The sequence below is a fragment of the Cervus elaphus genome, chromosome 7 (assembly GCF_910594005.1).
Source record: "Cervus elaphus chromosome 7, mCerEla1.1, whole genome shotgun sequence".
Taxonomy (NCBI): Eukaryota; Metazoa; Chordata; class Mammalia; order Artiodactyla; family Cervidae; genus Cervus; species Cervus elaphus.
In genome coordinates, this window is record NC_057821.1 from 12,625,626 (window position 1) to 12,651,181 (window position 25,556).

The following is a 25,556-nucleotide window of genomic DNA, read 5'->3' on the forward strand; positions in this document are numbered from 1 at the left end:
ATTTCTTTGTCCATCTTTTATATCTTCCCTCTTCATTTGGGAAATTTTGAAATTATTGTTTTTTTTCCTTGCAACAACAAAAAAATAATGTGGCTGACCTCAGATTAAAACCTGTCTGCTGGCTCCCAGACCTGTGTTCTTTCCATCACATTGACTGGCAGCAGAGATGCTTCCCAAGGAGTTCTCAGAACTCTGGCTTTTGGGTATGCCACACGAAACCATACCATCCAAAGGCGTTCTCATGGTTCAGAGAAGGGGTTTTTGGGAGGTGTCAAGTCCCTTGATCTCTAGAGCAGTTGCCTTGGGGGTGTGTGTGAATGTTTCCATAACAGCAGGAGAGGATGGTGATTAAAAGTTCAGGCACTGAGGCCAGACTGTCTGAGTTCAAATCAATCCCGATCTCCACTCATTAGCTGTATACCTTGGGCAAATCACTTTTCTCAGTTTCCTTCTCTGATATTCACTCTCATGGGGTTATCATAAGATTCCATATATGTATAGAGTGCTTGAAATAGTGTGCAACAAATGCTAGTTATTTACTATGCAAGCAACTTGCTTTTTCAGATTGCATTTGTTCACAAAACATTCCCAGACCCTTAGGGTTTAGCTTTCACTCACTTTTCTAGCTACTGCTAGCCCCCTGAGATCCACCTTGGTCTGATCACATTTTTAGCATAAAAACAAGTAGCATCCAAAGCCCAAGTCAGATACCACATGAAAAGTAATCAGTCTCTGACCTTTTACACACCCTGATGTGTGTGCTGTACCCGTGATGAGTTGTTGTCTCAGCTCGTACTCTCCCCTGGGACAGGAGCTGACCAGACCGATTAAAGTTTCTCATCAAACCTTCATTCAACAATTATTTATTAAGTGCCTATTATATTCTGAGCTCTACACTGGGGCTGGGGGACACAGGATCTCTGTGTGGCGACAGGCTAAAAGATAAATAACAACGCCATGCTCCAACACTGTGAGAGAGGCAAGCTTAAGGAGCTATGGATTGAGACTCCCCTCATGGTCCAGCGGTTAGGACTCTGCATTTCCAATGCAGGGGGCACAAGTCCAATCCCTGGTCCAGGAACTAAGATCCCACATGCCTTGCAGCAGAAGGAGCTATGAATTCGTTGAGAATGTTGGGCTTAGTTCACACTGGGGAGTTAGGGAATAGGCTCAGAGGAAAGGAAAGATGAGTAAGAGTTAGACAGGGAATACAATTTCACACCCATGAGATTAGCAGACATCTGACAAAACCAAGCACTGACAAGGGTGTGGAATCACGGAAACTCTGATACACTGCTGGTGGAGTGTAAGTTGATACAAAACTATGGAAAACAAACCAGCGTTAACTAAAAAAGCTGAAGGTGCAGCAGTTGACATATTACAATCATGTACTTTGTTGTAATAGCAAAGATTTGAAAACAACTTAAATGTCCATTGTATTAATCAGCTACTGCTGTAATCATACTGGGTAACAAATAATTCTCAGTGACTTACAACAACATTTACTTCCTTTTGTGGGGGAGGAGTCAAGTCATTTCCTTTTACATGAAAACAGAAAATTGGGAGAGGGAGAACAAAAGGGGAACTAGCCAGCTGCTTAGATTTTCCCGCAGTTGGAAAGGGGCAGCTGGTTTTAAGACAGGAATTGGGTCCCCACAGCAACGTAGCAACGGTGACTAGACCAGAAGCCAATTTATCCAAGTACCATTTTCTACTAAATATTATCCCAAACTAAGCAGGTTAAGGTTATGTTGGAAAGTATCACTGTCTGGGAGTATTTTTCTTAAGAGCGCAGAGATGAGAAGACAAGCATCAAGGTCACGGCACGGTGAGCAGCGTGGGCCAGGCTCACCTAGGAGCAGAGGATCAGTTCATGCAGAGCGAGGGGATACACGTGACATAGTCAAAGGCAGTGGGGAGTTCACAGCCTTTGCCGTCCATGTAGGGCTTCACGTGGGAGACGAAGTAGTCGGCTTATTCCCGAGTTAGGTTCTGGTACAGCTCCTCCCTGGGTCACATAAGGCTTCCCTTCGAAGCTTCTCGGTTTCCCTTCTCGGTCTCACAGCTGATCATGAAGGTCAGGTACTCGTGCAGGGAGACGTGGCTGTCCCTGTTTGGATCCACAGTGTCCAGAATGGCCTCAAACGCGGCGTCGGGCTCCCCTTCCTTCATCATGGGCGGGCCATAGCCCGGGGAGGGCTCCTTGCTCACAGGAGTTCAGGTTTGCCGGGGCGATTCTGCCCATGTTTGCCTCTGCTCCCTGTATCTCTCATCTGGGGACTCAGGCTGAAGGGCGAACAGTTTGCTGGGAGCAAGCTCTTCTCATGACAAATGGCAGGACTGCAAGAGACCAAATTAAATCACTTAAAGCGATGTTTGCATCACATGTCTCTAACATTCTATTGGTTAAATTCCATTAGGCCAAACTCAAAGTTAATGGGGTAGGGATAGGTTCTCCATCCACTCTGTATGGCAAAGGATGTGCATGTATAGTTTTATGTAGTTGTGAACGGAAGAGTTGGGAAAATAATTCAATTGCCTATATCAATCAGCAGAATAAAAAGATCAATAAATTGCAGTGTAGTCATACAATGAAAAATTATACAGCAAAGATGGTCTGAAGCAGGGATTAGCAAGGTACACCCAATCCAGCCTGCTTTTTGATGCTCTTTTTGAAATTACAGCTTTTGTAATTACATTTGTATAGGAACACAGTTGCATTTGCCCATCTACATATTGTCTGTGGCTTTTTTCACATTATAGTGGCAGAGTTGAGTAGTTGCAGCAGATTGTTCAGCCCACAAAGTTTAAAATATTTATTATCTCTCTCTTCCAGAAAAGTCTGCCGACCTCTGATCTAGAGCTACACACATCAACATGGATAAATCTCACAAATGTAATGTTGTTTGAAAAAAACAAGTTGCAGAGGAACATAAGCCATATGATACTATTTCCCTAAAGTTTTAAAACATGCAAAATATTCAAAATAATACTATACATTGCTTCACTACTCAAACATATGCTGTTTAAATAGCAAACATCAAAAGCAGGCTGAGGGGCTTCCCTGGTGGCTCAGTGGTAAAGAATCTGCCTGCCAATCAGGACGCATGAGCTCCTTTTCTGATCCCGGAAGATTCCACATGCCACAGAGCAACTAAGCCCGCACGCCTCAACTACTGAGCCTGTGCTCTAGAGCCGGGGAACCGCACTACTGAAGTCTGAGTGCCCTAGAGCCTGTATTCAGCAACAAGAGAAGCCCCTGCAGGGAGAAGTCTGTGCACCACAACTAGAGAGTAGCTTCTGCTCACCGCAACTCGAGAAAAAGCCCTCGCAGCAACGATAGACCCAGCACAGCCAAAAGTAAATAAATAAGTAGAATTATTTTTAAAAGTAGATTTATTAAAAAGAAGAAAAAAGCAGGCTAGGGACGTCCCTGGCAGTCCAGTGATTAAGACTCCGCACTTAAAAAAAAAAAAAACAGGCTAGTGATTATCTCCGTAACTGGAGAGATGGATGTGACTGAGGAGAGGTGCCCGAGTGGTTTCTACTGTGTTGGTAATATTTTGTTTCTTAAGCTGAATGATGGTGCCCGTATAAGGGTATTCACTTTATTATGATTTGCACCTTTTGTGTAGGTCTTAAATATCTCAAAAAAAAAAAAAAAAAAGAGTTAGGGGAGAACAGAAGATGGGTGAAGACCGTTCTAAGGAGTCTGATTCCTTACCAAGGTAGAGAGGAGTTCTCGGGCGGGTCTGAGCATAAATGGCATTGCAGTCAGATTTTAGAAGTGTTTTAGAAGCATCAGTTGGTTGCGGTGTGGAGGACAGCAGGGAGCAGAGCTACCACACAACATCTTGCCCCCCAGGTGCCTCGCTTGCCTCACTTTACTCTCAGCCCCGGTCTGGAAGGGGATGAAACTGGAGGCAGGACCTGGTTAAGGGGGGTGGCAGTGGCCCAGGGCCTGAGCCAAAGCAATCACACTAGGGAAGGGAAGGGGTGACATCCTGAAGACCTAGGAAGGAGGTGATTAAAGAGGGAATGTGGGACTTCCCCGGTAGTCCAGAGATTAAGAAATCTACCAACGCAAAGGACATGGATTCTAGCCCTGGTCTGGGAGGATTCCACCTGCCCCTGGGCGACTAAACCCCTGTGACTCAACTACTCTACACACCCTAGAGCCTGTGCTCAACAAGAGACGCCACTGCAATGAGAAGCCCGCACACTACAACTAGAGAAAGCTCGCGCACGACAACAGAGACCCAGAGCAGGCAAGATGAAGAAAAGAGGGAACGTGGAGAGTCAGGAAGGGGGAAGAGTCTAGGAAGCCCCCCACCTTTCTGCCTCGGACCGATGGATGGTGTTGCCATTTGCTGGAACAGGAAAGCCATCAGCAGAGTGGCAGGTTTTGGAAGAACACTGGTGAGTTCTGTGGAGCAGTGGTCCTGAGAGCTGGGCTCCAGGGTGCAGCTGGAAGGATGAGAGATAAAGTGGGAGGACAGGCAGGTGGTTGAAGGAGCCTGAAGTGGTGTGTTTTCTTTGTGCTCCAAGAGGGGCGCAGCGGGAGCTGGGATGGACGTGGCAGACCCTGTCCATCGCCTATCCCACAGCATTCCTTCTCCTTTGCTAGGAGAGCTCTGTTTTCTCCGGGAGTCAATGTGCCCAGCCCCCAGCTGAATCATGATTGGTGCAAATCCATGATGACCATCCATCTCCCTCTTCTAGTAATTGGCTTAGGGGTAGACATGTGGCCTCATTAATGCAATGAGACATAAGAAATAATATGCAGGGACTTCTAGCAAATTCTTTTCCTCCATAAGAGACCTATGTGAGAAGAAAGTCATCCTCTTGTCTTACGCTGAAAAGTGAAAGTGAAGTCGCTCAGTCGTGTCTGACTCTCTGCGACCCCATGGACTGTAGCCCACCAGGTTCCTCCATCCATGGGATTTTCCAGGCAAGAATACTGGAGTGTGTTGCCATTTCCTTCTCCAGGAGATCTTCCCAACCCAGGGATTGAACGCGGGCCTCCCACATTGTAAGCAGACACTTCACCATCTGAACCACCAGGGAAATCCACCCACATTTTTCTCTGTCTGACCCCTTCAGTTCTACTTGGGAAGCTGTTGAGAATGTATGCGAGGCTTGGAACTGCCGCAGCCCCCTCGTATCATGAGGAGACATAATTGAGGATGGCAGGATGGAAGAATAGGAAGCGTACACGGAGCACCCATGCCCTGCCTCCCTCTCGGGTGTTGTTGGTGCTCCAGGCTCCTGCTTCGACCACAGAGGACCCTAGCGGGCTACAGTGCAAGGGTCGCAAAGAGTTGGACACAACTGAAGTGACAGTATGGACTGGAGCCACCAGACCCCTCTGTCCAAGGGATTCTCCAGGCAAGAATACTGGAGTGGGTTGCCATTTCCTCCTCCAGGGGATCTTCCTGATGCGGGGATCAAACCCGAGTCTCTTCCACGAGTTCTTTAACATTAGAGCCACCTGAGAGGCTACAGTCCATGGGGTCACAAAGAGTCGGACACGACTGAGGGACAATATTTCTTTCAGAATTCCTTATACTACCTTGAAACCCCGCCTGTCGCTAGCCCAGAGTTCTCCCGTTGTTTCATGTCGGTGTTTGATTTCCCACCCCCTCCTTCCCTCCAGGAGCCCGCAAGGCAGTGTGCCCGTTAAGATGTTCAGTAGACCCTTGGGGGTGAGGGAAAGGTTCTGTCATTTCATCTAGATGCATTTAGAGATGAGTACTCCTTTTGGGTATTCCATAAAATGGCACGTGCCCGCCATCCCACGTCTCTTCTGGTGAGGAACATACGCTTCCCCAAGTGTTGTCACACTCACTTCTCCAGGAGCCCCAGGAAGCGGGTGCTGTTATTGCCACTTTCCAGAGGAGGACACTGCGATCCAGAGAAACACGGGATCCTGCCTGGAGCTACAGTTAGACACGGGCAGAGCTGGGTCTGAGGATGCTGAGTTTTCCCAGGGATGAGGGAGAGAACCCCTCCCCTCTCTCTCAGACTCCCCCCCCCCCCCCGCCCCCGCCGCTCCTGAGGAAGCGAGAACTTGATCTGTGTGTATTGCGGTGAACAAAGGCTCACGGAAGCTCTTCCTAAACGGCTTTGCTGGAGGCACCAGTGTTTTTATCTACGGCCTCCCGTCTCCCTCGCCTCCTCTCTTTGAGGTTGTAAGGAATCAGAGAGCTGGAGCACCCCTCCTTCCAACACCTGCCTGGATTCCCTTCGGCAGTGGTGAGGCTGGAGCCTGGGGTGAGCCACACCATGGCTTAGCTAGCTGCCTGCCTGGCTCTGCCTGCGGGGATGTGAGTTTACAGCACCCGGCTGCCTGGCCTGGATGACTGCTGCCTCTCTGGACACCTGCAAGGGCTCCTTTGCCCTCTGGCTTCTGGCTGGGCTTCAGGAATGGAGGCAGTGAGGCCGGGGAATCTATTACCCCAGCTTCCTCCCCGCAAGGTCACCATGGGCTGGCCGTGTCCCTCTGCCCACGGTTACCCACTACCAGGCAGCCCTTCCCTCCACTGCAGCTCTCTCCGGGGCTCCCCACACTCGCCAGCCCTGGGTACTGCAGCACCCCTTATCAGCTTCCCTAAGCCTTGATTCTCCACCTTTGCAAACAAGCTCTTTATTAAACTCTCCTCATGTCATTTGGGGTGAGGCTGCCATCTCATTGCTCCCAAGACCCTGAACTAATCAAGTAGCAGCCACTTGAGAAACAGCTGAATCCCCAGCAGGAAGTGGCGGGAACCGAGAGAGACAGGCTGGTTGAGCAAAAGGGTGCTGCCGTCACCCCCTGGCCGTCATCTCTGAGAGGGTGGGACCCCCGGTGAGCTGGGAGTGGGAGTCCAGTCAACTCCACCTACACAGCAGACTACCTGAATGCCTGCTGCTTCTAAGCCTGGAGAAGACCACTTCGATGGGACCTGATCCACAAACAGGCATCACGCTGGGCAGCAAACAGTGATCTCCAAATATCTTGATCACACACCCCTGCGGGTAAAACATTTTTGAGGATGTGTCTGTATATCAGTCAGGGTCCCAGCAGGAAACAGATGTCCTATTTAACTTAGGGTAATTCAAGCAAGTTTATTTACATCCGTGTGTGCTAATTCACTTTAGTCATGTCTGACTCTTTGTGACCCCATGGACTGTAGCCCGCCAGGCTCCTCTGTCCATGGGATTCTCCAGGCAAGAATACTGGACTGGGTTGCCATGCCCTTCGCCAGGCAATCTTCCCAACCCAGGGGTCGAAGGTACGTCTCTTATGTCTCCTGCATTGGCAGGCAGGTTCTTTACCGTTAGTGCCACCTGCGAAGCCCCAGAACTTCTTTATAAAGTTGTGGGTGTAGAGAAGCTACAAGGGATGGTACTGGGCTGTGACCATGCCTCGGTCCACAGTGGAGGGGAGAGAGTGAAGCACCCGGGTTTGGAGAGACACAGACACCTGGGGTGACCCTGCAGGGAGGGAGCCTTGGGAATAAAGCCCCTGACTGCACTTTCCTCTTCCCATTAAGTCTCCCATTAGGCAAATCCTCCCTGACACCCTAGGGCAGGGATTCTCAGGACCGGGTGAAGGTGGGCTGAGGGGACAAGCAGGAAATAGTAAGTTCATAACTCCAGCAAATGTAAGTTTATTTATTAATAAATTCTAAACACACACAACTGAGCTAATACCTTATGTACATTATAAAGTACATACAAGAGGGGAAATTGAAAAGAATAAGATGCAAGAGATAGAAGTAGAGCCCCAAAAGATTATTTCACGCCCCCTTGGAGTGTAGGCTCCCTGCTGTGATGCAGCCTGTGTGGGGGACCAGTGACTCTGAAGGAACATTCTGGGGTGATGGAAATGTGTAAAAACTGATCAAGCTGGACACTTAGAGATGAGTGCATTTGCCTGCATGTCAGTCACACACACACACACACACGCACACACACGCACACACACACCTCTGGGCCCAGCGGGCTCCCAGTTTTCTCCAGTTTGCTCAGGAGTCTAGAGTGGCCTGTTGTTCCAGGGCCATTTCTCTCCCTTTCTGCTCCTCTCACTCATGTCCCCGGGGTCCCCACGCTGCTGAAGTGGCCTGGCCGGGGCACCTCCCTCTGGCGAAGGCCGACACCTTGTTCTCTTGGGTAATAATAGAGTCACGCTTACAGGGCTCTTGCTGGGAACTGGGAGCTGCTCCAGCCACTTAATATGCATTAACTCCTTTAATCCCCACAACAACCCTCAGAACACTGATACTATTTTTACCTTCTTTTTCCAAAGAAGAAGTGCCACAAGGAGCATGAAGAGGGGAAGCGATCCACCCGAGGCCACACGGCCAGGAAGAGGCAGAGTCAGGATGTGGCCCCAGGGTCTGAGCTCTGGCCCGAGGCTGTGGGGGCTTCTCTCAGATACTCCCTGGGGCCAGGAAGGAAGTGGGCCTGGCCTGTGCCCCTGAAGCGGTCTCTTTCTCTCTCTCACTGTCTCCACCTGCCTTCTCTCTTCCTCTCATGTGCTGGTGGTGGTTGACGGTGGTCTGTGGGAGGCTTGGCAGTGGGGTGCCACCTGAGAGCAAGTGGCCTGAGAAGCCGGAGTCAGGCCTGGGGCGGGGCCCTCTGCACGGCCACCCAGCGTGCGTGTCTGCCCCAGCCTCGCCCTCCAGCCTCCAGTCAGCGGGCCTCCTCTTCTCTGTCCCTGGCTGACTGGCTCCTCCCAACCTCTGCCCCCAGCCAATATCCCCTCTCCACCCTCTGCAATGCACTCCGGCCCCCAGCCTAGCTGGCCTTCCAGGCCCAGTTGAAATCTCACCCTCCCTCCAGAACAGCAGTCCCCAACATTTTTAGTACCAGGGACCAATTTTTGTGGAAGGCAGTTTTCCCACAGAAAATTGGGTATGTGTGTGTATGTGTGATGGTTTGGGGATGATTTATTGTGTACTTTGTTTCTATGATTGTTATATCAGCTTCACCTCAGGTCATCAGGCACTAGATCCCAGAGTCAGGAGACCACTGCTCTAGGGAGTATCTCCCCACTGCCTCCCCAGCCCACCTTTTGAGTTTGAGAGCCAGGCTCCCCTTTTCCCGGAGAAGGCAATGGCACCCCACTCCAGTACTCTTGCCTGGAAAATCCCATGGACAGAGGAGCCTGGTAGGCTGCAGTCCATGGGATCGCTGAGAGTTGGACACAACTGAGTGACTTCATTTTCCCTTTTCACTTTCACGCATTGGAGAAGCAAATGGCAACCTACTCCAGTGTTCTTGCCTGGAGAATCCCAGGGATGGCGGAGCATGGTGGGCTGCCGTCTATGGGGTCGCACAGAGTCGGACACGGCTGAAGCGACTTGGCAGCAGCAGCAGCAGCAGCTCCCCTTTCCCCTGCCAGCTCAGGGAGGGTAGGAACCACGTCTGTCCTGCTGACTGTCACCAGCTGGACACCTTCCTCAGAGGTGCTTGGCACGGAGAGGCACCCGGGGATTGTTTGAACCAGTAAAGGAACAGAGGGATGCTCGTGAGTCCTGATGTTGTTCTGTGGGCCATCAGAGGTTTTTCAGCACGTGCATTTCAAGACCAGAATTCTCCAGGTGTCCCGGGGTATTTGGGGAGGGGAGGCATCATCCCCTCTTTCTGAAGTGTGTTTGCCAAGACCTGTGACAGTTGACAGGACCCCCTTCCCGATGGTCAGAAAGGAAACGGTGGGCCCAGGCTCCTTAGCCGTGCGAGCCTCGGGCAGCCAGACAGGCAGGGCTTCGGGGCGGGCCCCACTGGCTACGGGCACCGTCTGTGCCCACCCGCCAGAGGAGCCTGGCTGCGTGGGGCCTCGCGACAGCCTCGTGCCAGAAAGCCCTGAGCAACTGAACTCTGCTGCCTCACAAGAGAGGTCATTTCCCTCCCCGACTTCCAAGCCTTTACCGGAGCTGTTTCCTTGTCCCTTCACTCTGTTGGTATTGAAGTCTGGGCAGCCTGACAGCCCTGGCAGACAGCCCAGAGCCCAGCGCCCCAGGCAGACACTCTCTTTTTATTCAGCTTCAGTGGCCTTGCTGCGATTGGGTGGCATTTGTGAGCACAAAAGAGAGAACGCAGGCATTCAGGAGGCCCTTTCAGAAAAGGGCGCTGCAGGCCTCCTGGCTGGAGATTCTCCTGAGGTCCGGTTGGGTCTATTTTCAGCCGGCCAGGCACTTCTGTTTGCATCTGACCCTGGCCCCTGGGCCTCTGCATGCCTGAGTGGGTGGGGGGCAGAGGGGGCTGGCAGGGAGGTTTCTGCCAGGGTCTCCCGGCCTGGAGGACCGGATGCCGGCTGCCCAGAGCTGAGGGGATGATGGGGGTGGCATCCACAGAGATCAGTTCCCTACTGGCCTCCCTCGACCCACCGAGGGAGCAGAAGCAGCTACGGGGTTGCTACTGCCGTGTAGCTGCGAGTCAGCGATAAAGGGCCAACTCCCCTATTTGGTGCCTTCTGTGATTCGGGGCTCCTTTGTCACCCACATCATCATTCCTGGTACCCAGATCAAAGCTCCTGCTAGCTGTGCACCAAGCCCTGCTCTCGGCAGGAAAGAGCGAGCTAGAGCAAGTGAGGATGAAAGATGACGCTGAGGACAGAAAGGCGTTTTCGTTGACAACAGCCTACTGCTCCCTGCTGGCCCCTGCCCCCCAACCTTGCTTCTAGTCCTGGGAGCCATGGGGGGCTTTGAAAATCCCACCAAGAAATGGTGCCCTGGTTCCCGGCATGCCTTGTGGCCGTCTGTTGTTGATTTGAAATCTGTTCGCCCAGGAGTCCCAGTCCGGCTCAGCAGACAGCAGTATTTGCTTATTAATTTGTTTATTGATTTACTGGGCTGTATTTGGGGCTTCTCCCGGGAAGAACTCCAGACACACGGGCTGCCCAGCATCCAGCCATCAGTCAGGCTCAAGTTTGGGGTTTAAGATGCCGCAGGGCCTGGAGCCGGCGGGCGTCAGGCCAGCGCAATGTCCCGGAAGGGTTGAGGGCGTGGGCAGTGGGGTGCTGGAAGGCCGAGGCCAGTTGCTGAAGAGGTGGGCCGACCGCAGGGACGGAAGCACGCTGTGCTCGATGGGGACGGCGCCCCCTGGGGTTGTGCTGCGTGGCCTCTGCCCGTGGAGAGGTTATTACAGACTCATGGCCAAAGGGAAGGAAGCCCACATCTCCATCTCGGAAAAGGCCCTTCTCCAGCTGAGCAGCATTTAAGAGGCCTCCTTCCCGGAGGCAGGGGATGCAGGAGAACCAGTCCAAGGTCTTTGGTGCCCGAAGGCGCTCAGATTCATGTCTTAGGAAGGGTTTTCTGAACGTGCCCAGACTTAGTAAGGCAAGAGGTGTTTCTAGCAACAATTCGCTCAGCCTTTGCATAATAATACTACATTTTAAAAAACCTCTGAGGACGTCTGTGGCTTTGTCGCCTTTTCAAGGCATATGTTGACTACAGATTGTGGGAGCAGGATGGGAGGGGGAGGGGAGCTTCTGAGGGAAGAGGCAGCTGCGTCTGAACAGAATTCTGTCACGGAGAGAAAGATCTCTGACTGAGGACTTGGAAGAGCCAGGCGACTGTGGGTGTGGGCTTGGGCGTCATGCAGACCAGGGGCAGTTCTCGGCCCTGTCATTTATGAGCTGAGCAAAGCCAGGCAAGTTACTTAGCATTTCTGTGCCTTGTCTTATCTGTAAAATGATGGGAAGTGTGTCACTCATGGGATTGATGGGAGGGTAAAAATAAGATAACATACGTGCATGGGTCCTTAGTTGCTCAGTTGTGTCCGACTCTTTGCGACCCCATGGACTGCAGCCCTCTAGACTTCTCAGTCCCTGGACTTCTCCAGGCAAGAATACTGGAGTGGGTTGCCATTCCCTTCTCCAGGGGATCTTTCCAACCCAGGGACTGAACCTGGGTCTCCTGCTCTGCTGACAGATTCTTTACTGTGTGAGCCACCGGGAAAACCCCAAGATAACATGAGAAAAACAGTAATATGTGGATGATGGTTATTTCCTTATTATAGACACAGGATTAGAGACACAAGCTTCCTGACGGAAATCTTTCCCCTAAAATGAAAGGAGGACCCTGCCTGAATGAATCTGGGGTCCCCTTTTCAGATGTGCCTTTCTCTTTGGCTGCTCTGGACTTTCTCTCTGCTCCCTGGAGCCCCTTCAATTCTCTTTACCTCAGGACCAAGATCAAAATCTCCTGGTATTGTTAGGGGAACCATTATCCAAAACAGCCCACCCTGTCCAGGCACCACAGTAACCACCTGCATCAGTTAAGGAACGCAAAACTACCACCAACTGGAAGAATTCAAGGAAGGTTGAAAGGAGATAGGAGACATCCGTCCATATGTCCTACCAACCTCCCAGAGTCCTTCATTACTGGGATCCATCTTGGCTGAGTGATGGGCATACCACTAGGGAAGACCCTGGATCGGAATGATTGGCCAGAGACAACGTGGAAACTAACCCCATCACCAGAAAACCTGAGACTGTGAACTGTGGCAGAGCAGTTCTCCTGGGCTCCCTGACCCTCCTGCTCTCCTCCCGGGCGCTCCTTCCCAATAAAGTTTCTTGCTTTGTCAGCACTTATGTCTCCTTGGACAATTCATTTCCGAGTGTTAGACAAGAGCCCACTGCAACAGTATTGCTGTAAGCCAGCCAGGCACTAATATTGCCCGCAGACGATACCAAATAGGGGAGAGGGGGTCAGGGTAGGTAGATGGAAAGGGCTGAGAGTAGCTTCGGCAAAGCCATGCTGCTGAGAGTGCAGAGGGGCCCAGGGGAGCCCCAGGCTGAGGGGTCACTGCCCAGCCTCCAGTCCAAGCCCCGCCGTTCCCTGCTGTGAAGCCTGGGGCAAGAGGCTTAATCTCTCTGTGCCTGGCTTCTGCATCTGCAAAAAGAGATTATGAGAGTACTTGTCTCACACGTTGTTGTGAGGTTAAGCCACCCGGGTGGCGCTAGTGGTAAAGCCTGACAACGAAGAAGTCATGAGATGCAGCTTCGAACCCTGGGTCGGGAAGATGCCCTGGAGGAAGGCGTGGCAGCCCACTCCACCAGTATTCTTGCCTGGAGAGTTCCATAGACAGAGGAGCCTGGTGGGCTACAGTCCATGTGGTCGCAAAGAGTCAGACACGACTGAGCGACTGTATACGCATGCGTGCACGGTACACACTCGGCATCTGTGCCCGGCTTCCAAGTCTTGGTCCACATAAGGATGAAGACGTTCGTAACTCACCTTCCTTCCTTCGCCGTTCCTGCCCCAGCCCTGCGCACGCTGTGCCTAGACTGCACCAGATCACCCCTGTCGTTCAGCCACAGCCTCTGCCTTTGCACTTGCCCTGCCTCAGCCAGGAGCGCCCTTCCCCCCAGCCTTGGTTTGTCCAAGTCTTTCTCGCCACATTCACCAACCCCCCCCAACATCCCACCATCTTGAAAATCCCTCCCCATTCCCTGGATCTCAGTGTAGGTGTCACTCCCTCCAGGAAGCCTTCTTGGATCCCCTTCCCGCACACACCTCTCCCAGCTGGGTCCTAGTCCTCCCTCCTCTGAGCCTTTTCCTACAGTATCTTGTGTAGAGCTATTACCGCCACACTTGGCAGAGTAGGTCTATTTCCTTCTGTGCTACACCCAGCTGACTGAGTTTTCAGTGATGGAGTCAGTATCAGTTAGGACTGAGATGGTCTGCAGGTGACAGCAAACTCCCAAATACTGGCCTAAGCATTAGAAGCTTTCGGAGTTCAGGGCTGATAGGATAGCTCTGCTCCGTATGGTCCTCTGGGACTCAGGCTTCCACTGTCCTGTGGCTCTATGATGGGGGGCTCTCATGACCAAGGTCACCTCACAGTCTAACATGGCTACCCCTATTCCAGCCATTACATCACTTTCCAGTCAACTGGAGGAAGAGTGAATATCAGTTATCTCTTGAGGAGAATTCCGGAAGCCATCATTTGACATTTCCCTTTACACTGTATATGTCAGAATTTAGTCACATGGCTGTCTAGCTGCAAGGGAGTCTGGGAAATGTAGTCTTTATTCTGTTTGACTCTGTGGCCAGTCAAAAGTTCCAGGACTAGGGAGGAAGGGAAGAATGGAAGGACAGTAAGTAGCGACCTCTGCCACAGGGCCCTGGCCTCCTTCATCCCTGTGTTGTGCTCCTGCCGGTGCTCATTGAGCGCTCAGTGTATGTGGACAGACTTGGGTAGACGGTCACATTGTGTTTGCCTCTCCTGTCAGGGTGGATGTGTGGCAGCCTCTGATTGGCCCATGTGTTGTTCCCCCACCCCCCCTTCACTCATTCACACACACTTGTTGATGCCTCCTACGTGCTGGATGTTATCCTAGGTGCCAGGCTAAAGCAGTGAATAAAAGACACAGAAGTCTGTACCTTTCAGAGCTTACATCCCAGTGGCATCCATAGTGATATGAAGCATGGTGTTTAATGCTTTCTGAAGATTGACTCACTGGAAAGGGCACTCATGTTAGTCATCTCTATTTTACAGAAGGGGAAACTGAGGCATTGGAAGGTTACATGACACGTAGAGGTCATACGGTAGAAGAGACAGAGCTGAGGTCTAAACCCAGGCAGTCTGGCTTCAGAGCCTGTCCCCTCAGCCTCTACTGGATGTGGTCTCCCAGCGTTTCCTACACGATGCTGCTCTCCCTGCTCATGCTGAGCTGTGGCCTGCTTTCTGCGTTGAACTTTGCCACAGATATCTTCCCGTAATCTTTGTAATCACCATTCGTGGTGGCCACACTGGGGAGGGCGGGGCAGAACAGCTGTGGTCTATATGTGTAGAGGGGAAGGGGGCTGTGGTCCCTGTGAGGGAGGGCTTAATGGGAGAGGAGGATTTGAGCTGAACCTCAAGAAGTAGTAAAAATTAAACTCATACACAAGAGATGGAGAAGGGGCAGGAGGGGAGGGGTACCAGCTTGATGCACAGAGGCTGGACCGAGGTGGCACATGCCAGGTGTGCTGTGAAGCCTGGCGTAACTAGGCTTATTGGATGGGGTAAGCAATGGTGCTGGAGAAGCCTGACGATGGAGAGACGTGGACAAGCAGCAGAGGTATTTGAACTTTATTCTGTAAGCCAGCTCTTCAGCACGAGTGCCTCCAACCTCTTGCCTCCATTCACAGCAGACATCACGAGTCAATCACTGCATTCTCCCTGCTGAATCTGACAGCAGCCTTAGAGTCCTTTTCAATCCAAAGCTTCAGGCAGTCCCTGACTACTTAGTTGCTGTGGGTAAATGGGAACCACTGCATGTTCTTGAGCAGGAGAATGAGTGTTATATTTTTTTAGTCCTGGAGCCTGTGGGGGCCGCTTGCCCTGATCCCAAGCAGCCCTGAGTCACAGCTATGGTGGGATCAGGGCCTGGGAAGACCATGGGACAGTGGGGCTGCTGCCTTCACCCCTGTAGACCCACCTAGCCTAGCTTGCACCCCTGGGGAGAGGACCCAGCTTTTCTCATCACGGAAACTGAGCAGAGAGAGAAGCCGTCACACCACTCAGGCGAGATAGAATTCTGAATGCGGCCCTGGTTGGCTGCCCCCACCCCGCTAAGAAAGAGCGGAGGCCAGGTCAGGGCTGGATGGGTGCCACAGCAACCCAGATTCTAATTTCGTGAGTTTAAAGGCACCTTTAAAATGCATAGAGAGGTGAACAAAACTCATCTGTCATGGCTTTCAGAGTGAGAGGGATCCATCCATCCACCACAAATATATATATGTGTGTATGTGTGTATATATATATATTTTTTTTTTCTTTCCCAAAAGTAAGTATCAATTCTCGGTAATTGTAAACAGGTCATAAGAATGCTCTCAGGCATCCCACCCTCTGATTTCAACCATGCAGATGTGACTCTGAGATGACATTCCTCCTGTGGTTCTTGTTTGTCATTGCTGGTGTCTGTGTGTGTGTGTGTGTGTGTGTGGTGTAGTAGGTTGGTGAGAAGCACAAGATCTAGAAAGGTGGCCATAAGAGGGAATCAGCTCTGTCTGCCCAGAGCTACTGTGGGCGCTGAATGCAGGTGTTTGTTTTGGGTCTTGCCAGCCGATGGATGGAAAAGAGCTCCATCATGCCTGCAGTGGGCAGTGGAAGGTCTCCCGCTTTGCATGCTCCCAGGCCCCCACCCCACCTCCAGGCTGCAAGTTTATCCCTGGCTAGGGAGGCTTGTTGATAACCCAACTCCCTGGCGAGCACCAAGTCCGTGAGCAGCTGAGAGATATGTTTATTTCCTTTTAATGTTGTTCAGAGTTCAATTTACCCAGTGGCACACTAGTAAATAAATAAGAAAACCAAATCTTTGACAGGGGAAAATATGGAGTTTTCCTCCTACATTCCTGAGTAATATCTCAAAACTTTTGTGACTCACGAGGGCCTGCAGTGTTTGGCTAAAAGGGATGAAAAAAAAGAAGAAAACGAGAACCATCTTGTTTCTTATGTATTTGTCAACAGCTTTACAACAAGTGGAGAATATTCCATATAATGTGGCCCCATGCACCCTCTGAGCTGACGTCAGGTTTCCTGGGTTCTGTGGCTGTGTCTGAAGCTAAGGAAGTGTAACCTGTATAATTGCATCTCTGTAAGGGGGGCCGTTTTCTACTGCCCGGAACACATTACCCACCAAAATCTCCTGACACTCATCTCTCAGGCCTCCAAAATCTGGCTGTTGAGGGTGGGGAGTTATTGCACAAAAATCATTCAAAGGCTCCAGTTTAGAACACAGAGGCAGTGAGAAAAGAAAAGAAAAAAAAAAAAAAAAAAGGCAAATGAGGGAGAAGCCATTACAGATGAATGAAGCAGTAGGAGGTGAGACCAGGGAGGTGAGAATGACAACTCTGCATTCTGTTACATGTTTACCTGGAAGACTTTGAGACCCTGCGTGCCAGGCATTGGGCAAGGCACGAGGCGAGGAGGTGACAGAAACAACAAACAATGCACTCACGGCAATGGTAATGGTAACAGGGCTATTTCCTGAGTGTTTACTGAGTACTGTGCTGAGCATATTATCTCAGAGTTGAGTGGCCAACCCAAGCTCCTTGTTCTTGGGGAGTTTACAATCTCCTAGGGGTAGGGGGAGTGGGGAGTGGGGTCAGCTGATTGCTGAAAATCCAGGGAGAACCCTGGTCTTGAAGGATAGTTGGGAAAACCCCCAACTGAGGAATTTTTTGTAAATTTTGAAATTTGGGGTTCTGATTGACGTTAGAAGCCTTAGCCCTATCCATTTGAGGGACTAAGGGCTGAGGTTACCAGGAACCTGGCAATTTAAGTTTCCATGGGAGAGCTTGCCAAATTTAGCACAGATGGGATAGGCAAAGGGGTGAGGGAGGTGGGGGCTGGTGAGGGAGAGAAGGGGACGTTCAGGGCACAGAGAAAGGCAGGGGGCAGAATTACTGGGGTGTGAGGTGAATAAGGCTGCAACAAGCAGATGAAGGCTGAGGGACTTGGAATTCCCCAACCCAGGGCACTGAGTTGAGAAGGAGGGAGATGAGGGCTGTTGGTTGGCTGGCTGGGAGCTGGGATGAGTGGTAACAGGTCTTCTGCATCCTGAAAGGAATCAATGGAGGCAACTGAGAGTGAAATTGCTCCTTCAGTTTCAGGACAAAGTTTGAAGACGTGCCTCCCAAGGAGGGAGAGGGGAAAGAGGGGCTGTGAGTGGAATCCAGCGGGGCAATGAATGGAGGGAGATGGTGGGGAAATGGCTGTCCTCAGTGGGTTCCCCTGTCTCGGGCATGGCCAGAAGATAAACACTGAACGGAGATGCTGGGAGCTGTCCAGGCCTCCAGTTCTGAAATGGATTCCGGGAACTAGCATTTTTTGGTCACAGGAGCTGACAGCCTCCTATCCAGTGGGTTCTCAAAGTGCAGTCCCTAGACCAGGAGCACCAGTACCCCTGGCAAGTAGCTAGCAGTGAACATTCCCAGGCCGCACCCCAGAGTTAACGCATCAGCATCAGTGGTGGGAGGGTGCGTCAGCAGCGATCTGTTTTAAACAAGGGCTCAGTGGTTTCTGATGCCACTCAACTTGGAGAACCACTGCTCTAACAAACAGCTTTTCCTGCTCCCAACCCCAGACCCCCAGTCCATACCTCTAGGGACAAATCCTGTACGCAGCTCTACCATGCCACTTGCCACCCTGCCTTTAAAGCACATCTGTGTTCGTTTTGTCTCCAGCTGAACTCCACGAGGGGAGGGTAACGGCCTGCTCAACTCCGAACCACCAGCGCCTGGCACAGACTGGCACGCAGTAGGTGTGCAGTGAATGTTGTCAATGAATTGATAGAAGGATGGATGGATGAATTCTAGAAAGGCAGCTAACATGACCTTTTAAAATCTAAATAAGGTTGTGGGGACTTCCCTGGTGGTCCAGTGGTTAAGATTCTGCACTCCCACTGCAGGGGCCATGGGTCGGTCCCTGGTTGGGGAACTGAGATTTCACACGCTGCATGCTGCAGCCAGACAAAAAAATATATATAAATAAGTTTGTGTCACTTTCTTGCTTAAAATCTTCCAGGGGCTGCCAGTGCATTTAGAATGAAATCTAACTTCTTTCCCTGGCCCACAAGGCCTATTGGTCTGGACCTGTAGCCTTGCCTCTCGGATTTATCCTGCCATCCCTCTCAGCCACTATCGCATTCTTCCAAGTACCCCAAGCTCATTCCTGTCTCAAGGACTTTTCAAGGCTGTGACCTTGACCTGGAGTGCTGGTGCCCAGATGGCCACGCAATGGGCTTTCTCTCATTTCTCAAGCTTGGCTCAGATGATGCCTTCTCAGAGAGGCCTTCCCTGATCACTCTTCTAAAGCATCACCTCCCTCTTCATTCCTTTATCTTGTTGGTTGGTTATTTTAGTGGTTAGTTTTCCTCCTTATAACACTAGCACAGATTTCAAAGGTGTATGGGGAAGGATTCGTCTCTATCGTTTCCAAATATCCCTCCATATAAAAGAGGATCATTCTTTATATAGACAATTGACAGTGCCTCAATTTCAAAAACTTTCTATATTTATTTAGATTTACATTAAAATCACTGTGTGTACTTAGCAAACCCAGCTTCAAGGCCAATTTCCTTCTAATTATCTTGCTGCCTCTAAATCCCTTAGATGGGGTTTCTGAAACAGCCATGGACCAAGCCCTTTTAATCCCACCATGGTAAGAGTTATGGACTTAGGGTAAAATGAGCCCTGTAACTTGAGGTGTTCCATTGAGCTAGAAGAAAAGTGGGTCACCCAAAGAAGACACGGAGACTGTGGATGAAAACTTCAGCACATTCAGAGAAATGAGGGAAGGATGCATTCTTTGGGACTGGGGTACAAGTTTTGCTATGGTTAGTCAGAGAAGGCTTCTTGCGTAACTGAGCATCTGGGTTGCATGCGGAAGATTTTAAAGGGATAAAGACGACTAAGATAACCATGATAATATTCTATTTAATGCTTGACTCCATGCCAAGCACTGTTCTAAACACCCATATTCACTTACTCTTTACAAGAACCCTATGAGGAGGGTGCTATTTTTACTCCCTCCCATTTTACAGATGTGGAAACTAGGTACAGAAAGGTGATGTCATCTCTCCAAGGTACCCAGCTAATTAAGAGGTCGATCAAGAAAATCCAATTTGCGTCTCAGCCATCACACTCTCCTGCCTCTCCATTAAAGACGTCAGCAGCCCTTCAGGTTTCTGTACAGCTTCTCAAGCCTTTCCTCATACTTCAGCTGATTCTGAGCACCTATGAGGTAGCCAGGGCAGGCGTTTCATCTCCAGTTTTGAGGTGAGGGTGCTGAAGTCGGTGAGGTTAAGCAAACCACCCCAGGCCCCACCAAAAAGAAGAGGCAGGATCGGAACCATAGCCAGCAAGCCCAGCCCGGGAAAGAGAGGGCATTTGGGAAATGACATTGAGAGCCAGCCGGCAGGGAACGGTCTTGCTTCTTTCCCCAGCCCACCCTCTTCCAGCCATAAGATATATATAGCGCCAACGGAGAAATGAATCGTGTGTTTGCAGCCCCTTCTGCAGATCCATCACGGAGCAGCGTTTGGTGCAGATTTTGCAAACAGCTTGAGATTACTGAATTAATTAGAATGAAATTAATCAAAACACCCACCACAAAGGAACCTGAGCGTGTGAAGTGTGACTTGGGTGAGAGAGGAGGCGCAGTGGAGAGATGGCGCCAGGGGCTGGACTGGCTGTCCGCCCAGAGCCCACCGGGGCGGGCAAGGAGCCGCCGGGCGGGGCGCTGACTCCTGCTGGCAGTCCACCGGGCCCCCCAGCCCCCACTTTTGCACTCTGGGTCTCGAAAAGGAGAAGACTCTGCCCCTTCTGTCCGGGCTGTTCAGCCTGTAGGGACGGAAGCTTGGATCCTGTCGGAATGTTCGAGGTGACAAATGAGAAGGAGGTGAGCAGACAGGGATAAAGCCACTGATCACAGGTCAGAACACCTGGGGTCTCTGAGCATTATTATCCCAGTTTACCAGAATGGATGTTTTCGACTTTACTCACCTCTTTCAGCCCTTGCTGTTCGGTCGCTCAGTCATGACCGACTCTTTGCGACCCCATGGACTGCAGCATTCCAGGCTTCCCTGTCTTCCACTATTTCTTGGAGTTTGCTCAAACTCAGGTCCATTGAGTCAGTGACGCCATCCAAGCATCTCATCCTCTGTTGTCCCCTTCTCCTCCTGCTTTCAATCTTTCCCAGCATCAGGGTCTTTTCCAATGAGTCGGCTCTTCGCATCAGGTACCCAAAGTACTGGTGCTTTAACTCTTGTAAGTTGTATAAAATCGATGAGAGGTTTAGAGCTTTCACGCTCATCCAGACTGAGTTTAAAGCTCAACTCTCCCACCTGCTAGCTGTGACCTCAAGCACTTACTGGCTGCATAATCTCACTGAGCCTTAGTTTCCCCATCTGCCAAATGGGGATAAAAAATAGTGCCTCCCTTATGGGGCCCATTATACAGTAAATACTACGTAAGTGCAAGCAATTCTTAGATCTAACCACTCAAGAGGCCCTGTCCACCTTCCTTCAACTTGGCTTCATATTTCCTCTATCTTCCTGCTGCCATTGTCTCAGCCAGGCCTTCATCACTCCATTCATTCATTCATTCCATAAGCATTTGTGGAGCTCCCACTATGTGCCTGGCACTGGACCAGAGCCAGCCATTGCCTTGGGGTGTTTCTCATCTAGCAAAGTGGGTATTGATGCATCTGGCCAAATTGCCCGGGGATCAGGGAATGCTTCACAGAGACCTTTCAAGCCTAGGAAAGGCATTCCAGCCAGAGGAACAGCACGTGCCAAGCACTGCCACCAGGCTGTGTCCTAAAACACAAATTTGATAGAAGTCATGTCCTTGTTCATAACCTATAGTCAGCCCTATTCACTCACTGCAGTTCATGCCCTAGTGCGTGTAAAGCCCTCTGCTTGGGTTTCATGCTTCTTGCAAATCTGCTTCCACTTACCCTCAAGCTTCTTGACTCCTAGCACCCCGCTTCAGCTGGGGACTGTAAGATGAAAGGGTTATTGTGGAACCTACGGTTATGTGTATGCAGCAGGTGCTTAATAAATGAGCCCACTTCTCCTCCCCCCGCCACACTAAGTTGCTTGGTCAGCTTCTCTTTGTTTAACTGTGCGCAGGAGGCAGCACCATGCAGCGTTCAGAGTGCCGAGCCCCAGTCTGAGGGTCAGCAGAGCAATTTCTAGTCCTGGCCTTTTTTTAAATTTATTTTTCACACCTCGCAGCATGTGGGATCTTAGCAGGGATCCTGTGCCTCTCTGCAGTGGAAGCATAGAATCTTAACCATTGGACTGCCAGGGAAGTCCCTGAAAAACAGTTTTGCAATCCTTTCTGGCTCTGACCTTTTCTCTGGCTACTGAAGAATATGTCTCACACCTCACGGGGACTTGGCTCATGCCCCGCCCTCACAGTGCCTCCGCCTCCTATGTGGCGGCATTAGTGGCAAAGAATCTGTCTGCGAAAGCAGGAGATGCAAGAGATGTGGATTTGATCCCTGGGTCAGGAAGATTCCCCTGGAGAAGGAAATGGTAACCCACTTCTGTATTCTTTCCTGGGAAATCTCATGGACAGAGGAGCCTGGTGGGCTACAGTCCATGGGGTCACAAAGAGTTGGACACGACTGAGCACCGCAGTGCCTAGAAAAGTTGGTGTCATGTGATAGGCACTAAACAGGAAGTCTCTAAGAGCCTCCTGGGAGCAGCTACAGCCCAGACTTTGGAGGCGCACTGAGAAATTTCTAATCTGACTCTGCCACTTACTGGCTGTGTGATACTGGGAAAGCTTCTCCGTCTCTCTGAGCTCCAACACTTGGCTCATCTGAATGAATGGTGGCTATAAGAGTAACCACCTCATACTGTTACTGGGAGGATTAAATAAGATAACAAATGTAAATAAGATAACAAATTAGCCCAGAGCCTGGCAGGTAATATTGTTCAAAGTTTTGGGGTTTTTTTTGGGGGGGTGGGGCGTCATCTTGGGCAAAACTGAATCTCTCAATTTTCTCATCAGACAAGGATAATGATGCCACCCTCCCCAAGCTGTCATGAGGGCCAAGCCAGCAATGTCTGTACACACTTGGCATGGTTAGCCCTCTGCAGGGCACACAGTGGTGGGAGGTTAAGTGATTGGAGGTCAGTTAGGCAGCATCTTTCAAAATTACAAGTTTATATATGTACCTCTCATCCCAGCAATCCCATATCTAGCTATTTTTCCTATAGATATACTTTCAAGTGTGCAATTAAACACAGGTACAAGGTTTGTATTAGCAAATGATCAGGGATAACTCAAAATAACCATCCAGTGGGGACTGGTTAAATCAGTCATGGGACATACATGCTTATGGAATACTAGACAACTGTAAAAAGGAATGAGAAAGTTCTTTACATACCCTTATAGAAGAATCTCCAAGATAAATTGTTTTGGAGAAAAAAGAACAGTGTGCTGTTAACGCCTACATATGTGTGTTTGTCTATCCATAGAACATCTCTGGAAGGATCCACAGTAAATCAGCAACAGTGGCTGTTGTCTCCAGGGAGGGAAAGAAGAGTGCAGAGAAGGAAGGAAGGCTTTCGTGAATGTGGAACCAGATGCCTATAAAAGCTATTGGTAAGTATAAACCCTGACTCAGGACAGCAGGGACCATAATGAGCCCAAGTGTGAAGTGAGGTCCTCTGCTGGGGGTGACTGTGAGGCTTGGCTCCCTCTGTCTCAGGCATATGGCCCGTTGCTCTTGCTGGCAGTGCACACTTCCAGAGGCCAAGACAGGGGGCTTGGTTGGAGGCCTAGAAGGACAGTGCCCCCTCAGGACTGGCAATGTTTGAGTACACCCCTGGCACCTTGGGAGGCCACTTTCCCCCAAGGGTCCCCGCATGATTGCACTTAAACTGAGGCTGTGGTACCAAGAGCCTGATTGCTCTGCCCAGGACTGCACCACCCCAGGGCTCTGTGGGCGTCCGTGTGATTGGAAAAGAGTCCTTGGGTGGCCTCTCAGGCCTGCCAGGGAGGCAGTTTCACAGATGGCCTGGTTCTGCACCCCTTTTCCCTTCCTGGAGTGAAGGAGCTGCCGCTCTGGCTCTGAAGGAATGAGGTGTCCCCCGTGAAACAGGATTCAGCCTCTCAGAGGGAGAGGAGGGTGGCGGGTGGAGATGTACAGCCAATGGAGTCAACTTGGGTTGAACACCTGGGTTCAAATCCCAGTTGGGGCCTGTGCCTACTGTGTGATCTTGGGCAGGGCACTGAGCCTCCGTGGGCCTCAGTTTCCATATCTGTGACATGGAGTGACCACACCCACTTCACAAGGTTATTGCAATGAGCGAAGGTCCTGTCTTTGAGGTGCACTAGCCCAGAGTAACAACTGAGGCCAGGATTTGAGTGCAGAGTTGTTTATTTGGTGGGTGACCTTGAGACGCCCTGGACAAGGGAGACAGGGAAGGCGGAAATCCAATAAAGGGTGTGTTGAAGAGCAGTTACCGCCCAGGGTCTCGGGTGCAGTCCTGCTGGACTCTCTGGGAGACTGTGTAGAATAAGCCTCGGTTATCTCAACGAGGGACAAACTCGCTGGGGTATGTATACGCAAACGCCTTAAGATCACCGGTTAAAGGTTTCGCTGGGCACTTAAACTGCTTGTACTTCTAGCCTGCCTGGGGCTCAGGACAAGCAGACTGGGAGGGGGTGAGTGGGTAGAGAAAGCTGTCAGGCAGAGAGACACAGGTGCTTGGAGCTGGAGCAAGTCCAAGCGCTACACACAGGACCAGTGAGTGTTGACGGCATGTGGCAGGGGCACCAATCTCTCTGTCACAAGGGGTTTAGCATGTGCTTGGCACTGTTTTAAGCACTCTGCAAATATGAACTCATTTAATGCTTACTACAACCCAATGGAGCCTGGTGTGCTGCAGTCCATGGGGGTCGCAAAGACTCAGACACAACTTAGCGACTGAACAACAATTCAGTGAAGTCGATGAAAACACCACGGCTCAGAAAGGTTGCGTAACTTGCTCAAGTTCCCCCAGCCAGAAGGGGAGCCAAGATTTAAACTGGAGAAATCTGACTTATTAGGTCTAAAGGGACCTTGGGCTGCCTTGGTGGCTCAGATGGTAAAGAATCCGCCTGCAATGCGGGAGACCTGGATTCGATCCCTGGGTTGGGAAGATCCCCAGGAAGAGGGCATGGCAACCCACTCTGGTACTCTTGCCTGGAGAATCCCCATGGACAGAGGAGCCTGGTGGGCTGCAGTCCATGGGGTCACAAAGAATCGGACATGACTGACAACTAAGCACATACAGCATTTAAAGGGACCTTAGAGACCACTTAGGTCAACCCTTTCCATTTTATGAATGAGAAAGCCAGAGGGGAGAAGCAGTTTGTCCACAGTCACACAGTCACCAGAACAGAAACTTGAACCCACCTCACCCCATGCCCACCCCGGCCTCTGCCAACCACCACCTTCTTAACCTTAGCTCTTTCTCCTCTGGGCTATGAGTCTCGGGTGGGGCCAGCGGCAGGTGAGAGGGGTGGTGGAAGCTGGCCTTCTGCAGAATACTGGGTGCTGCAGTGCGGAAGCCAGGGGGCCATTAATCGGCTGGTAAGGCGGGCATGGCAAAATCAGATTAGATCTTTAGGATGCATGCTTGGAATCTCAAAATCAGCAAAGGAATCAGAACCCAGAGGAGGCGTGTGTCGCTTGTCCCTGCTTTTTAACCCCAGGCTGGCATCAAAGAGGAAAAGATGAGCTGGGCTCACTAGGGTGTGAAATTTCTTTTTTGTCTCCTGAGGTGGGGAGGGAGAGACGAGAAATTGCGATGAGCCCCGTGTGTAATTAAAGGCTCCAGAATTTCTTGAGGATTATGTTGCTCAAAGAGACAGAGCAGGGTGTTGCTGGGCCCTGGCTGATGTGCCTTTAGACAGACTAAGAGAGGTAAGGGAGCGTGGTGGGGTGTGTGTGTGTGTGTGTGTGTGTGTGTGCACACGCGCGCGCACGCACACGCTTGTGCGTGCTTGGACTGAGAGGAAATCATAACCGACAAGTAAATTAACCCTTACAGCTTCACACTTTTCAGAGAAGTA